We start from the raw sequence: 17571 nt of genomic DNA on the forward strand, positions 1-17571 counted from the left end.
ATTGAATATTGAGTAACTTGCGTTGTCATCTGAATCTCCAAACTACTTCGGTCCAATTCCTCGGAACGGTCTCACAATGGCTGATACGTGATACGCATGATGGGAACGGTCTCACATTGGGTGTTGCGAGATGGGCAGCACGACATGAACTTTTATAAGCGATCTGTCGCCAAATAGCGCATGCAGAGCAGCAGAACTGAAGCTCAACGGGTCTGATGAACAGCAATTTCTGTTGTAACTCGCAACGGGGAGTTCTTGCAGGAACTCACAACGGGGAAAGAGGATTGTTGCATAGATTTTATGATCTGTTAAAAGGGATATATTCTCCATTATTATTGGGACGAGCGTTTTTCTCCTGAACTTCTGAATGCTTTTCGATGGGGCTCTGATAAGCAGATTGCAGAACAGGTGGGGGAACTGGGTTGTTGTTGGTAATGTGACAGGGAATGAAGAATGGGTGCTGGAGTGCTTTTCTTGCCGTGGGTCTGCTGTTAGGATCCCACGATAACATTAATTTTATTAGGTCTATGGCCTCAGCACTTACACTCGGTATGAGAGAGGACAACCGTTCAGTAGCATCAACAAACCTAAACTCTTTTGGAAAATTATAATTCAAAGATGCAGCGAGAGCTAACCCATGAAGCCATGTTTGGCTATTGGGACATCCAATCACAGAGCAAATTTTATAAATCTGATTTACCTCCCTTGAGCCACCAAAGAGATTGCAGCCAGCCAAATGTTGCGCCATGATAACACCCATTGTCCAGATGTCAATGGCGAAGTCATAATCAGTGGATCCAAGAAGCAGTTCCGGCGCTCGATAGGGACGTGTCACAACATATGATCGGAGTGGCTGCCCTGATTGAAGTAGCAGGTTTTTAGCCAACCCAAAATCTGCAATTTTAATGGTGTCTCCACAAACTAATAGGTTATTTGGCTTCAGATCTCGGTGACAATATCCTTGCTCGTGCATGTATGCAAGCCCCTTGAAAAGCTGGAAGAATAAATTGCGCACTTCTTGCTCTGAGAATGGATGGCCTCTGAGTCTCATGAGCTCAGTCAAATCACAATCCATACACTCGAGCACCAAATATAATGTGTTACTCTCCATTATCACTTCATGCAGGCTTACTATATTGGGGTGAACCAATTCTCGCATGCATCTCACCTCTGCAATATTCAAGCATTCCTCATACGCACTAAAACTTCTCTTGAGTTTCTTGATGGCAAAAATATTGCCCGTCATTATCTCCGTCGCCTTCCGAACGGTTCCATTAGTTCCTGTGCCCAAAATCTCTCCGAGAATGACATAACGATCCATTGGCTCTGAAATTTTAAAATAACAACATTGAGCCTGTGCCGAACTACTCTTACGAATTCATACAAATAAGAAAGATTTCTGCACCAAATTTCGGGTCGGCTTCCACAATATATTTCTCTATCTTAAAAATATAAACTTAGTTTTTATTTATATATTTTTCTATCTTAAAGTTAATTTTTAAATAAATAAAGTTAAATCAAATAAGTATGCTAAATAACCTGTATAAGTAATGAGTTTGGAATATCTCTTAAAACTGTTTTGTATAAGTAATGAGTTTGGAATATCCCTTAAAACTGTTTTTGTTTGGGTAAGTTTTTTTTTTAACATTTTGTATTGTAAATAAAGATTATAACCAACAAGCTTGAAGTATGTCCTAAAATTGCTTTTACTTGGCTAAGATCTATTTAGGAGTGAAAGCTTACCCTTTACAGACCAACGGCTAGTTATTCTAGTGGTGTAGTTTTCTTATTCTAAGTGGTGTAGTTTTCTTTGAATAAGAACAATGAGTCATTTATAAGTTAGCCTTAGGTGACAGTAGCCAAAAAAACTATTAATACATGATAGATTTTCAGACTCTAAAAACAATTATAAACAATTTCACATACAAATAAAAACTTACAAAACTAAAAAAAATTCCAAAAGATATCACCATTAATAATATTTTAAATTTATATTAAATATATGCTGTTTAAAAATCAAATTTCTATTATACTGGTTCAACCATGGCAATATTCATTATAACTCTTTCTCCATTCTTATTGATATTTCAGATCATAATAAAAGGGTTTTTTGTTTTCTTAGATAACTGACTATTTATAATAATTGAATAGGTAATAGGGTTAATGAGTGTAAATATTTTATTTTAGGTTATTGAAAATTTTATTTATTTATTAAATGGTCCTGTTGTGATTCATTAGCATAATATATATTAACTAGTGAAAAATTATTAATATTATTATTGTAATCATTAATAATTAAGGTTTTTATGGTAAGAAATTAGTCATAAAGTTAGACTAACTTTATGTTAGGTTTGTTGAGATTGACATTATACCCAAATATTTTTCATTTGGAGGTTGTTGCATTAGTGAATATTATTTTTTTGTTGGGAATATCAATACAAGTTTTTGTTTGTGTAAATGTTATATTGTGATTTGTATTTTATTATTTATATAGGTTTTAAACTTCAGATATTTTTTACATAAGTAAACTACATGTTATATAGGGAGAAATATGGGTTTCATTTAAGGAAAATAATTAAAAATCTTCTTCAAATTTTATATATAGATTAGAAAAATTGGAGTGTTATTTTGATGGGATATGTTTATAGCAATCACAACATTTGTGGAGTAGGAGGTAATGCATTTTTAAGAAGATATTATGAGATTAATTTCAAAGGAATTGTAATAGATGAATTAAATAAGAAAAATGTGTATTCTATGATAAACTCTAAAAATAACATAATAGAAATTTGCAAATAGTGTACAAGTTATGAATGAGTAGGAAAATGAAACTTTTAGTATAACATTATTATCAACACTATTAATGGAGAAAATTAGAGAGGGGAAAACATATTTTATTTCATTATCTTTGCAACAATCTATAGAGAGCTAAATAAGAAGTTACACATGTTGTTTTAGTAAGCTCTAAGGATGCACAAATGATTGAAGGAGATAATACAAAAACATAAATGGAAATAACCAATTTCAAACTTCAATTTATTTCTAATTGAGCTATAGTACAAATGATATGTTGGATCTGTTCTTTTGAAATAAATATCAATGTAAAACCACCACGTTTAAAAAATTGATTGTAATAAGTGAATTTTTGTTTAATTTGATGTTTCTGAAATATTTTATCATTGCATCAAGTGAAGAATTTGATCTTTTTTTAAGAGCCCAAGCTTGGCAACCACATGTATATTTGTTTTAATATGAAAATACATTTTTTTGTTGGAAACAAATATACTAAAACTTTATCAATGCACCTTCATATTCCAACACATATACTAACCTTAACTTCAAAGGCATTTTTTAGGCTAGAGACATATTCCATTGCCTATAAACATTGATATTTATCATATAGTGAATCAAATTATCGCTAGGAAACATACATATAAGGAATACAAGTGGGATACCTTAGTTGGATGCCTTTGTAAAACTATGTAGGTATGAGTAAAGTCATAATTCATTATATTTAATTTTATTATATATTTTATCTTCCACATACCCTTGGGTATATTAAATGACCCATACGCATACTAGAACCACTCCTACAAAATCATTTTTACTATTTATCTCTATAGTGTACATACTGCAACAGTAGAGGATATTTCTCTTATATATATGGGAACTGGGTAGTGCAACCAAGGGTATAATGTTTCCTCAATTAGCATGAAATATTGTTGCATTCCCTCCGACCTCCTTGTACTTTCTCAAGTGGTGAGAGATGTCACCTATGAATTAACCCTATATCCAAACTCCATTATGAATATTGTGTTACATAAATCTTTCTTTTCCAAAAAATGTAATTAAATTGTGATATCACCATTGTATCCACTTGGTCAATGGATTTCAGTCGACATATATTTCATCTCAATCCAATTCCTTGATTGAAAGTTATGGCTTATTGAAGTTAGACCAAACATAATGCCACATGGAATCCACTTGTAGCTGACATGGCTAAGCCATGTCCCCACACAGAGTTCCATGTCACTCGAAATCACCTTGAGTGTCACCGATATGTGAGGAAGTTCCTGAGTATGGGGTTCCACAATGTCCCACCAACCTAGAAAATCAGGTGGTTTCTGCAGGGGAGCTTCTTGAGAGGTCAATAATCAATGGTGGTTTCATATTAGCTCCCTATAATACTAGTGTATTCCCTTATTATTATTGTCATTGTAGCACCTTATTATTTTTGTTGTGCCCATGTTGTCCCCATATTGTTATTATTGTACCCCATAGAAGGCCACTATTATTATTTTTGTGCCCTTGCATTATTATTGTTATGCCGGTTGTGGTTATATTGTGACCCCTTTGACTCCTATATATAGAAAGGATGTCTTTCCATTTGTATCATCCAAGAATGTTTCATTTAGGTAATGTAAAGGAGGTTTCCCCCTGGAAGAAGCTACTTTTGAAGTCATTGATCTCTCTATTTCTTCTATTTTGTGAGCTGGATGCATAACAATTGGTATGAGAGCTTTGGATTCTAGGGTTTCGCTCCTTCAAACATGTCATCATGGAATTTTTGCTATAACGTGTTTTCTATGAAGCTTCAGAATCTGAAATTAAAAAAAAATTGAGCTAAAATCGTGATGAACCTTGTGACCGAATTTCAAATATTGTTCTGCTATAGTTTCAGAGATATGAACTAAGGAAGTTGGGGTTTTTGTAGGCTCCCTAATTCAATCTCAAACATGTCACCTTGGGAAATTCATCATAACTTTCTCTTTGAGCATCGGATTGTAATTTTGTAAAAGATGACAGAAATAGGATTCAATTTAGTTTGTTGGGTACCATTTTCAGGGCTGAAGGTCGAAGCAATGACACGTGGCACATCGTACAAGTTCACTCTACTAAACTATTCTATAATCATGTCATCACGAGAGATTTGGTATAACTCTTTCTTGGAGAATCCAATCGCGATCAGACTTATGGGGTTGGAAAGATGACCTATAGGGCTATCACAAGATGAAGTTTCAGAACTTGGAGATTCGAAATTACATAGCTACATTCATTTCAAGATCGTGATCATACAGAGGAAAAAAAGACGTGTAGTTTTTTTCTAAATTTCCATAAGTTTTGTTTGAGAAAGTAGTTTGGAGTGATTCAAAGGGAATTGTGAAGCATAATTATCATTCATTGTTGAACCGAAGAAAGAAAATGGAAACACCTAGTAAGCAAACCAAAATCTCTATTATGACACATGAAGAAGAGGAAGAAATGCAACATGATATATCAAAATTACGAGACCAAGTGCACAAAAATTTGCTCTCACATAAGGTAATTAAAGCTAAGATGGATGGTATAGAAGCAAAACTTAAATGCAACATGGAAGATTTGAAGATAGATTTGACAAAGTTGCTACAAGAAATGCTTACTGATCGCGAAAGGGTAGTAAAGGAAACTCGTGATGAGAACAAAATAAATGTTAATCATGATTTCATAGACTCTAACATTGGATTGAAGACCCACCATGTTGAAGAGATCGATATGAGGAATTTTGATGGAAAGGATCCCATAACATGGATACTACAATATGATGATATGACGCTGGAAGAACTGGAGCATGACTACTAGGGTTTTGTACTCTTCTCAGACGGCGCAGCCTGATCTGCGCAGATAGCCATCGCGGACCTGACCCTACACCCAGAAATCTCTCAACTGCATTGTAAGGGAACGAAGGGCAAATGGATAACCCCTAGGGGGGGTTACGGCGGCCTCCCCCAAGGCAAAAAAATCACAGCACCAAACCGAAAGAACGATACTCTTTGTATCGATCAACGAGAATGTGATCAACCAGGAGATCCCGCGCCGGCATGAGCGCAATGGCAAAGACAAACTGGAAAATAAGGCGGATGAAGAAACAGAGCAGAATAACCGACCAGACGGTACCCCGAGGGTCTCCTCAACCACCTGCAAACCAATAGCAACAGATCCATGTATTAAGGATCTGATTGTTAGAATGAAATGGTATTTATGTAAGTTCTGAATGATTATAAAGGGATTTTGATTGATTTGGCTTGACTTGGCCACATAAGACTAAGTTATAGAAATTGTATCTCTATGTATTTTTGCATATAATTGGTCAATCCTGGAGGTATTGCATCCCTCCCAAATATCTCTGAGTTCTATTGATTTCCAATTTGGATTTTGAATTGGAATGTGTAAAGTCTGTATTATATGATAAATCTTGTGTTTCTACATTTTGAAATAATAGGTTATGTTCTAAAAACACTGGACAACAAGCGTGAGACAAGTCAAATGTAGCAGAAGTGTCAAGTTTGACAGAACATAGAACAAAAAAACATGACAAAATCGTGTTAACCAAAGGAGTCTAGAACCGTCCGACCTACAGATCTAATAGTTCTAACAGTCATCGCATGCTAATAAGCTCATGCATTGGTCGAGGAGGAAAAGTAGTTTATTCAATGTAGCTAGTTGTTGGGTGGAGAAAAAGTGGTAAGTTGTCTTTAGAAATTCTAAGCGATTCCATTAATCGACCAACACATAGCACTCGCTGGAGAGAGAAAACCACTTTATCAGGTGGGTAAACATCTCACAAGATTCCCCCCTGATAATTTTGTTAACCATTGGATCAAATGTGCTTTGATCAATGGTCGAGGATCACCGATTAGTTTTGTTGATCGGGAAAACCAACAACCATCGGATTGAAAGGTAAGATCAACGGTGGAGAGTTAGCATGATAATATTTGTGGGACAGGCAGACAAGATAAGGAATTAACCAAAATTTAAACTCCTTTTTAATTACGTGGAAATTAAAAGGTTATCATATTTTGATTAAAATAAAAACAGTTCTCCTAATTTAGCAGAATATCCAAGTTTGGAGGTAGATGACTGATACTCTAAAGGAAAACCAAGAAGAAGTTCCACTTGAACTTGTAGAAATTGTTACTGGATTTGAACGATTGTCCATTACACCTGCACCCAAGCCACCAAAACATTTGTATCACGAAAGTAAGCTTGTTTCCAAAAAAGGAAACTCTCCAAGGTTTGTAAAAGTAGCAACTCTAGGTATGTATGAAAGTACAAGATTTGTAGCTAATCTTCTTCATTAAAAGGTATGATCATTTTGAAATATGATTTGTATTGCTAACTCTCTCATGTATTAGTATTTTGATGTTTAGGGTTTGCCGATGTTATAAAACTGTAACCTTTAAGGGTTTGTTGTTGATGTATAAGTTACATAATAAAACCCTAGATTTTTAAGGCTTGGTGAATCAGGGTTTATGACAAAAGCCATTCTAATAGTTAATGTGAGATCTTAGGAATAAACCCTAGGTGTATGTTCTTATTTATGATTTAAAATCCATAGCTTGGTCAAGTTGTTGTATGTCTGAATTTAGATCTTTGATCTAGGGTTTACAACAAAACCCTAGTAGAAATTGATATCGGATCCTAGAGTGTGATGATAAAACCCTAGATGTAAAATATAATTGGAATACTAACTTGATAATTTCTAAGGTTTACATTTGATGAAATCTAGGGTTTGTGACAAAACTCTCGCAAAATTGTTGGGGTATGAAAGATGCAACCCTTGTTGATTGCAAAGTTACCTAGGTTTAGGTTTTGGATGTCTAAAGTTTGATTTCTTGTTTTAATTATAATAGATGATCCCATTGTAAAAGTTGATTTCATTCTTCTATACATCTATTTGTGTTTGGTTGTATTTGTTGTTAAAATTTTCAAGTACATAGTCTTCAAGATACTAAAGATGTTGATCTACCTCATATTTGATGATGATGATGATGATCATGATCGAAAGAGGGAACTACAAACATTGAAATATTACCTTGATACTAGATAAAGGAAAAATGATGTCTTCATAATTCAAAGGTTCTCTGATAATATAATGATATAAAAGAGATAAGTTATGTGATTGAAAGAGTTAAGAAGAAGTTTGATGAAATAAAGTGTATATCTCCCTAGTTGAGAGGGAGGGCATATTGTGTCAAATACAAGAAATAATAAAGATCAGAGAATGGCTAAAGCATTACAAGATGGTTGTTTTCAAAGTTGTGAACAAGACTTGGATGTTTTTGGAAGAAATGATAAGGATAAGTTTGGTGTTGATGTAGAAGTTGAAGATGGATTTGGATAATATGATGATGATCTAAGCAACATTAGAATGATGGAGAAACCTAAAGGTTTGTGATATATATATATATATATATATATATATATATATATATATATATATATATATATATTAAAAGTTTATTACTAATTGGGGTTGTTTTTGTGCAGGATCTCTCCATAAGAAGTTCGAATATTAAAAGCATGCATGGACTTGAGGATATATTTTATTTAGTTTACAGGGAGAGTTGAAGCATGTGGGGTTGAGTTCCTCACGTTGTGGGAGGAAATATGGCCAACCTATGTGATGATGTGTAGATCCCGAAGTAGGGAGCGTATCATTGGTATTGTGGAGATCCAACCTTGGATATGATACCTATACCCCTGGCTTGGTGTTAGAGGCGAAGATTGATGGTACCTATAGTGGTTGAAGCTTGGAACACACCTTAGTCCCACCCTGTTACATACCTTTTTCAAGTATCTAATATGTAGCATTGCATGTGTTGTGAGTCTTCGTACACCATATATTTTTTATATTATTCATGTACCTTTTTATATATGTTAATTATGAATAACTTCCTAGTTAATAGGGAGTGTTGAAAAAAGCATTAGGGGAAATTTGAGGTCTAAAATAGGCCTCCTAAGAAAAATTTACAACCAAAATAAACTTTATAAGAACCAATAGGATTCAAGATGATGATGTCAACCATGGGGGATGATTAGCCATTTTTGGAGTAAAAAAGTAAAAATATTAAAAAATAATAAAATAATAAAACTACCTTTTCAATTCGTATTTTGAACTTATCTCCCTAAGGTTTCACTCAAATTTCGAGCAGGGGTACTCATTGGATGCAAAATTTAATTCCTCATTCAAGGAGTACCCATGTTTCATGCTTTATATGGACCCTACTACATGAAAAGTGAGAAATACATCAAAAAATGTGATTGCAATTACGTTTTCAACTATTTCTCATTTTCTTGTAGCAGGATCTATAAAAAGTATGAAACATGGGTACTCCTTGGATGAAGAATCAAATTCTACATCCAATGAGTGTTGCCTCTCGAAATTTTAGTAAACCCATAGGGAGATAAGTTGAAAATACGCGTTGAAAAGATAGTTTTTCACCTTTTTCCTTCTACAAATTGATGACATAATCTAATCTTATTTTATTATTTCCACTATTATTTTATAATTTCCTTAGGAGACCCATTTTATACCTAAAAATTCTCTTAATGTAACTAGTGTATGTCCTCATAATTGTACTGGAGTCATGGTGTAATGTATTTGTCAAAAGAAAGAAAAAAATATTTTATTATATAAGAAAATTATTTATTAGCATGGGTTTCATGCTCTTATTATTTTATATTTAGGTCAAATCCTCCATTGTAGGCTTCTATTTTTAATGTCATGAGTCCTAATCCTTTTTATCATCAAATAGATGCTCCTTGGGATTTTTATATTAAGAAAAAATATGTTGACGTAGATTGAGCAAATAGGCCTCCTCCACAAAGTCGACCTCAAAGAAGACAAGTGAAGATAATTAAGAGACTCAAACCACTATATATTGGGAACTAATCGACCTGATTTGGTGCACCAACCAAGCAATTTGATCTGTAGTTACAGGAGGAAAAAAATAAGTGCGAAATAGGAAGAAGGAGCAAGGAAGCCTAGAAAAAGGAGAAACCTTAAGTGAAGAATGAAGGACACTAATTTCTTTTTCTTTTGACTCAGACGTATGAAAATATGAAGCTCAAGGAGGGCTGAAATTGTAGACTTGAAGCTGGGTTGAAATTATGAAGAAGTAGGGCCGAAATTTTGTCTTTGATGTAGTATTGTTGCAATTAACTTTTGAAGTTTGGAAAAACATCTTGGAGGTTGATTTGGTGGATCAAAGGAGGTTCCTTGTCTAGGTCCGAGGTCTTGGATTGTTTTAGTCTGGTTTGAATATACTAGTGGAAGAGTTTGGCTGGATTTTCCCCTTCATAGGGTTTTTTCCTTGATTGAGTTCCTATATCCGATGTCATTGATCTTCATGTTTTGATTTGATGATTGCTTGATTGAAAGAAGATAAAATTAGAACATAAATAAAGTTAATAGGAATACAAGAATATCACAAGTAATCATAGGCTAGAATGTGGAGAGACTCTTTATTTCCCCTTTTTATAACTTACTCACCACTTTTTCCATCCTTTTACCTTCTTTCCTAAAGAATGGGTATATTTTCATTAAGATAAGTTGTTTTGCAAGCCAGAATCTGGTACATATTGAATATTTAATTCTTCTTCTATCTTCCAAAAAATTATAATGATATCTATTAACCTGCAAAACATTTTAGACTTTTTTACACATGGTCCTTGTTACATATTCTGTGTTTTATAAGTAACCTGGTATTCCTCCTTTTCATTCTCGTGTGGCAGGGGTGAAGTCTGCTCGATTGAGATTCTCACGATGTCTCCATTTCCACTCTACATGTTAAGGTTGTCCTACCTTTGCACCATTCCTTCCAGCTCATTGACATGTTCCACCATACCCTAGCCTTATGTTGCCTATATCAGCTCATGCATTCATAGTGTCAACATATCTACTACAAACTGAATCTCCTCCAACTTAGTTTCCAAGGGCCCCAATTTATGGGACATCAAATCATGGAGTGCACATGTTTTTGAGCTAATGATGTCTTCCAGTCTAGTGGAAAGTGATGCGACATAATCAAATGCAGCCTCTTATTGCTCTGATGTGATTTTCTCTCACCATTGTTACCACTATTGGCCATGGTAAGCACCCGACACAAATTTTCCCCTCTACTTTGAATGAGTTGCATGCAATTCTCTAATTTTGATTCCACCACGACACAAATTAAATATTTATATTGTATCGAACCCACCCATCTCCAATTATGCCCTTTGACTACTCCTTTATTACTACATGATTCTGAATATGGTGATTGGACTAGTAGATCCAACTCCATCGTGTGAAGGAAATTTTATGGTACTAAGTGGATTAACATTTTGGTGCACATGCTTATTACTAATGTCTCGATTGGAGTATATATTAACTCTCCTATTTGTATTTCCTTCTAATGTCGACAATTAGATATCCACATGTCTAGCTCCAACTATGAATGGCATCCACTATTTGATTGGATAAGCATTTGCGTCCTTTGGTGATGTGACGTTATATCCAATACACAAGGATAAATGTTGATGTTATCAATATGATGAGTGCATTGTTTGAGCAAAATGAATAATGCCACTAGCCTTTTCTATATTTATCAATGTTTGATTCCTCAATACCACGATTTCAATATTCACTTTTTAGTGTATAAGTTTGATCATTTAAATATTCCTCATTGTTCACTTTCATTACCCCTTGTTCTAGGAAGACTCCTTGATTGGCTAAAGAGTCTGCAACTGTATTAAGATTTTTCTTTATATGATATATCTCTACCTTCTCAAAATGGGTCAAAATTAGCTTGATTCGATGCAGAATTAGAATCAAGGTTTGATAAGGGATACCTTCTACTTTTCTCACTTGGTTTACTATAATGAATGAGTCTTCGAAGACCATCAAATGATGAATTCCTTTGATTAGAGCCAATTCTAATCCTTGCCACAATGCTAAATACTTTGCCTGGTTGCTTGTTGAGTCCCCCTTTCTTTATCGAGGTGAAAGATAACCCCTCCTATTCTTGTTGCCCTTGATTTTACACTTTTACTTTTATAATGTCACTTTAGTGGGTTTTCCACTTTATTAATTTAAAGTGATTTTTCATTAACCTAAGACATGTCCCCCTTTTCATCACTTTGGCATTTTTAATTGTTTTCCCAGGAAAATAATGTTTGGGTAGTTAATTTTTTCTCTTCCTTAGCCCACTGAAACTTAATCAGGTTAGTAAAACTCCCTTTATGCCTCATAAGCTATTGCGGATATTACCGAAATAAGCCAGCTGAGAAGAAGATGAAGGGCTTTTAATTTGGCAAAGTTATTTGAGCCCTGCCCCAGGCCTATTGATGCTTTAACAGCCTTCTCCTTCGAAAAGTGGATGATCAAGCCAGCTCCACATTGACCATTATTGTCCGAGGCCCCATCGAAGTAAGCCCACGGCATAGAATAGCTAATGAGTTCTTGACACACAGCTCTGGAAGGAGACAAAGCTTGAGGAATAGGAATGCTTTCATAAATGGATGCTCCTTCTGCTACAAGTCTTCCAATAGGGAAGACCGAATCCATGAAAATAGCTTGATTTCTAGCTAGCCCGGTCCCCCATGTGATGAGTAAAGGAATGGTTCTTTCTCTGTCGTTTGAGGAATCATTCCACCATCTCTGCTAGGCCTCTGAAAGCGCTTGCCCTTCCCATCTGTAAGGGACCTTTATCATGCTTAGCATTTCGGCCCAAAGGCTGGAGTTAAAAGGGAAGAGGAGAAAAATATGCTGAGCAGTTTCAGCACTGCCTTTACACAGAGGACATCTGCCAGGACCAATCCTACCTCTTTATTGAAGGAAATCCCAAGTAGGCACTTTCTGGAGTAGGACACACCAGAAGAACAATTTGGATTTAGCTGGTCCTTTTAACTTCATAACGATTTAGCCCAAAAATCTGGGTTCTCCCAACCTTTTTGAGACATCATCCATTTATAACCTTCTTTTGGAGAATAAACACCATTCTGTTCAAAAACCCATTTTAGCTCATCCAGAGAATCTGAAAGCCTGACTGAGGAGTTGAGAAGGTCCCTAATATACCTGCCCCATTCCTCCAACCTGTCATCTACCAAATTTAAGCCTCTTCCTTGAAGCCACCCTCTATTCCAAATAGAAGAAGCCCCAGGATCAGCTACGTGGTTTAGAGTGAAAAGACCCCTGTCTTTTAAATCTGTGCCCAATCCCTGAGATAGGGTAAATCCCTCTGAACAACCTATCCAAGGATCTTGCCCCAATCGGACCTGTGTTCCATCTCCCACAAGCCATGCCAAACCTTTCTCTATGATGTTAACAGATGCAACCACTTCTTTCCATACCACCGAGGAGTTTTTGGATGACTTTTGCTGCAGTCTAATCCAATCTAGCGTTGTCAATGGATCTATATATTTCCTTTTAATCACAACAGTCCACAAATTTTCCGTAGTAATGATCCTCCAAGCCAACTTTGCTGCAAGTGATTGGAAGAAGCAAGCAAGGTTTTTGATGCCCCATCCTCCCCACTCTTTAGGGCGAGCTATTTTGTCCCAAGCGATCCACGGGGTAACTTTCTCCGATTTAGACCCCGCCCACAGAAAACCGCTGCATAATTTCTCAATAGAGTTTAGGATTCCTTTGGGCACCCATGACAGACTAGCCCAGTAGACTGGGATTGCCATCAGAACTGATTTGATTAACACAAGCCTACCTGCCCGAGAGAGCCACTTGTGGCTCCAATGTTTTAATTTCAATTCCAATTTGGTAAGGATCCACTGCCAATATTTTATCCTATAATTATCTGGTTTCAGATAGAACCTCAAATATTTGAATGAATCCTCCAATGATTTAATTTCAAAATTCAAAAACCATCGCCACTCTGCGCTCCTCCTCTCTTGTCATACCTGAGCAAGTAAGAGTAGATTTTCTCCCATTTATGCATAGGCTAGTAGCTTTCAGAAAGAGGTCCAATATCCTCTTGAGCATCCTACAGTCCTCAAGACTGCCATTGCTGAAGAGGATTATATCATCCACGAAGAGGAGGTGAGTGACCCAGAAATTTGCAGATGGCTTATTTCTATATATATATATATATATATATATATATATATATATATATATATATATATATATATATATATATTTGATTTCTATATTTTTATCAAGTTAAAATTATATATATGAAGATAAAAAATGACAATGATTAGACATCAGAGGATTTAGGAATGTATAAATATATTGTAAAGAAATGGAGTGCATATATGTACCCTCTCATGGTTATTTGTAACACCCACCTCCAACACTTACCCAAGCTAACTGGTCCACTGGGGTAAACATGTAACAAAGAGTTACTATGATGTGATTAAACTCACTATGTATAGTCAAGAACGTGGAACTATTAAAACAAAACCAATTTGACTTTTCTAAGGAGCCACAAAACCTTCCAGAGACAACCAACCCTTCCAAGTGCCCAACACATCACACAACTTTTCATTTTCTTCAGCTAGACCCCAAGTTGCTCCCACGAAAAGCTATGCATGCGACTGAGACCCTCTAGTCACTCCCACAACAAGGCATGCATGTGACTGTGACCTTTTTCACGCAATTGTTAGCCAGTGACCTTGGATTTTGTGCCACTTTTTCAGGGCTAGGTCTCAAGAATTTACCTAGAACTTCATGAAACTTCCATAAATGATAATTAACAACAAATTAAAGCTACTAATGCAAACATTGGTACAAGGACTTGAAATAACCCCTACTAGCAACATATAATCTACAAGTCATAGCCACATATCACAAACATGTAATCTACATATCTCATACTTATCTGAGAATCGTCGAGAAGAATTGATCTCTATATTTCTTGTACTAATCAAATCATGATGAGATTCATAACCAAAGTCTATCATGAACCATGCTTATAACCAACATATAACCAACATAATAACAAGAATAGAACAACCATAAAAATCACATATTAACAAGTTCACTTACACATGAAATACCAGAGGAAAAGGAATTATTATTAATGTATGCATAAGCCTACCAAGTTAGGGACTTTTAAAAACCGCCCTATCATAGATTGGGCTAAAACAAACCTTTCTTTCAGCAAATCACCCATGTTCCATATTCTAAGCATGAATGTGGGAATCATAACATAACCACATTCTTTGTGCTTTATCGTATATCCGCCACAAGATTCCTAGGCCTGAATGTCTCATCAATATAACGAGGCTTTATCCCGATACAACTAGATCACTAGGCCCTAAACAAGGATGGATGCCTCTGGATATCTCCACCTAAACCATGAGGAACATGTCCATCTCTACCTTTCAACTTTACCGTGTATCCTGCCATAACTGTGTATCCTGTATCCTATGCCCAATCAAAGTTACTCACAAGCAAGCTTTACCATATATCCTACCAAGGGATTCCTAGGCCTTGTGATTAATCCTGAGACCACCCAACTCACCTTCAAATCCATCTCACAATTAATCTCAACCAAAATAAGAGAAACACATAACACCATGGCTATCCGGAAATGGAAAGGCAAGGTTGAAATCCACCATCACACCTAGCAAAACCAGTGCCAACGACAACAAGAGAAAAAAATACACACATGCATGTACCATGCATGCCAAAACTAGCAAGGAAATCATACATGCAACTTGATACCTACAAGTAATCCCACTGTAGCCACTTGATCCAACTTTTCCTTGCTTGATCTTTTCTCCCCTTTTCTTTCTCTTCATTATTTTGCCTTTTTGCCTCAATACTAGAATGCTCCGAGAATACTCAAAGTGTCCAAGAGTATGAGAGAGGGTGAGAGCTACACTTGATCCAACTTTTCATTGCTTGATCTTTTCTCCCCTTTTCTTTCTCTTCATTCTTTTGCCTTTTTGCCTCAATACTAGAATGCTCCGAGAATACTCAAAGTGTCCAAGAGTATGAGAGAGGGTGAGAGCTACAAAATTGAACTGAAAAAAATATTTTATCGATAAAAGGTTGTGAAGTGATTTTCACAAGCCTTTTTATTAATGGGACCTCTATTTTCTCCATTTTCTGTTATTTTCCTTCATTTTCCTCGTCACATGTAACCTATGACCTTTCACCTTCATTTTCTCCTAATTTCCATTATTTTCATAAATAAAATATCAATTAATGCCACTTGCATTTCCAAAGCTTTTACCAATTTCCTTAGCCATAATAAACCAAATGAACACCCACACTAGGATGTTTTGCCTAATATTCACTTTGAAATATGTGTCACATGACCTTGGTTATTATTTTGCCCTTATTAACTTTATTAAAAATAAATAAATTATGCTCTAAATAGAAAAATAATGTCCAATATAATAAAAAACAAATATATTGTAAAGTAAGAAAAAAATTGTAAGATGTTTAAACCTTATATTTTTAAAAAAATTTCAAAGTCTAACTTCACGAATTTATGTCCCTATTATACTATAAAATGTTTTTAAAATATTTTAATGTTACTTATCTATCTATTATATATGATTTTAAATATATATATATATATATATATATATATATATATATATATATATATATATATATATATATATATATATATATATATATATATATATAAATTTCCAGAGAAAAAACCATCCTTTTATTAAAAAAAGGGAATACATATTAAATGTATGCAGATCACCGAGACTGTATCCACCAGCATTTAAAAAGCAGAGAAGTCTCAGCCGACTAAAAAGTCCGCTCGCTGATAACCAAAACGAGCTACCACAAGGAAGAAGCATCCTCCAAAAAAAAAACGCTTTGCAGGAAGCAGGTTCACGCAGATGCAACCGCCACCGGGCCTGATATGGAGGCCGCTGGAATCCACAGTAACAACTAAAAGGATTCGGGCAAACAGAGAAAAAAGAGAAATACTAAACGCTGCCTGAGCTTCCACCAATGGGGAAAACGACCCAAGAAAAACGCCAGTAAAAAACAGAGGAAAGAAAAACATAAGGAAATAGAAGAAACAAGGCGAAGCATTTACAATGGCTACAGAACTGGATTGATAAATTACACAAAACTGGGTTGTTCGATAGATCGAACCACCCCGTTTTCAACCTCCGAGACCGACCACGTCCCCATCTCTAGCTCAACCCCTACTTTGGAGAGACGATCCGCATCAAAATTCCTTTCTTTGTAGATGTGACTAAGAGAGACCTCCATGAAGCTACTCCTAAGGCGAGAAACTTCTCTGAACAGAGAAAATAGAGTAAGATTGCTGCAACACTGAGCCCCGTTAAACCACTTCACGACATTCATGGAGTCCCCGAAGATCTGAGCTTCACTCACATTTCTAGAAATAAGCCAGCTGAGAAGAAGATGAAGGGCTTTTAATTCGGCAAAGTTATTTGAGCCCTGCCCCAGGCCTATTGATGCTTTAACTGCCTTCTCCTTCGAAAAGTGGATGATCAAGCCAGCTCCAGATCGACCATTATTGTCCGAGGCCCCATCGAAGTAATCCCATGGCATAGAATAGCTAATGAGTTCTTGACACACAGCTCTGGAAGGAGACGGAGCCTGAGGAATAGGAATGCTTTCATAAATGGCTGCTCCTTCTACTGCAAGTCTTCCAATAGGGAAGACCGAATCCATGAAAATAGCTTGATTTCTAGCTAGCCAGGTCCCCCATGTGATGAGTAAAGGAATGGTTCTTTCTCTATCGTTTGAGGAATCATTCCACCATCTCTGCCAGGCCTCTGAAAGCGCATGCCCTTCCCATTTGT

The 17571-nt window shown here is 35.7% G+C and overlaps 1 pseudogene; it reads right to left on the reverse strand.

Moving 5' to 3' along the window:
- Positions 1–298: 298 nt before the first annotated feature.
- On the reverse strand, positions 299–1321 carry LOC149138781 (cyclin-dependent kinase F-4 pseudogene; annotated as a pseudogene).
- Positions 1322–17571: the final 16250 nt, after the last annotated feature.

The sequence above is a fragment of the Pinus tabuliformis genome, chromosome X, assembly GCF_031772625.1.
Source record: "Pinus tabuliformis cultivar Carrire ecotype Pingquan chromosome X, CPIR1, whole genome shotgun sequence".
Lineage (NCBI taxonomy): Eukaryota > Viridiplantae > Streptophyta > Pinopsida > Pinales > Pinaceae > Pinus > Pinus tabuliformis.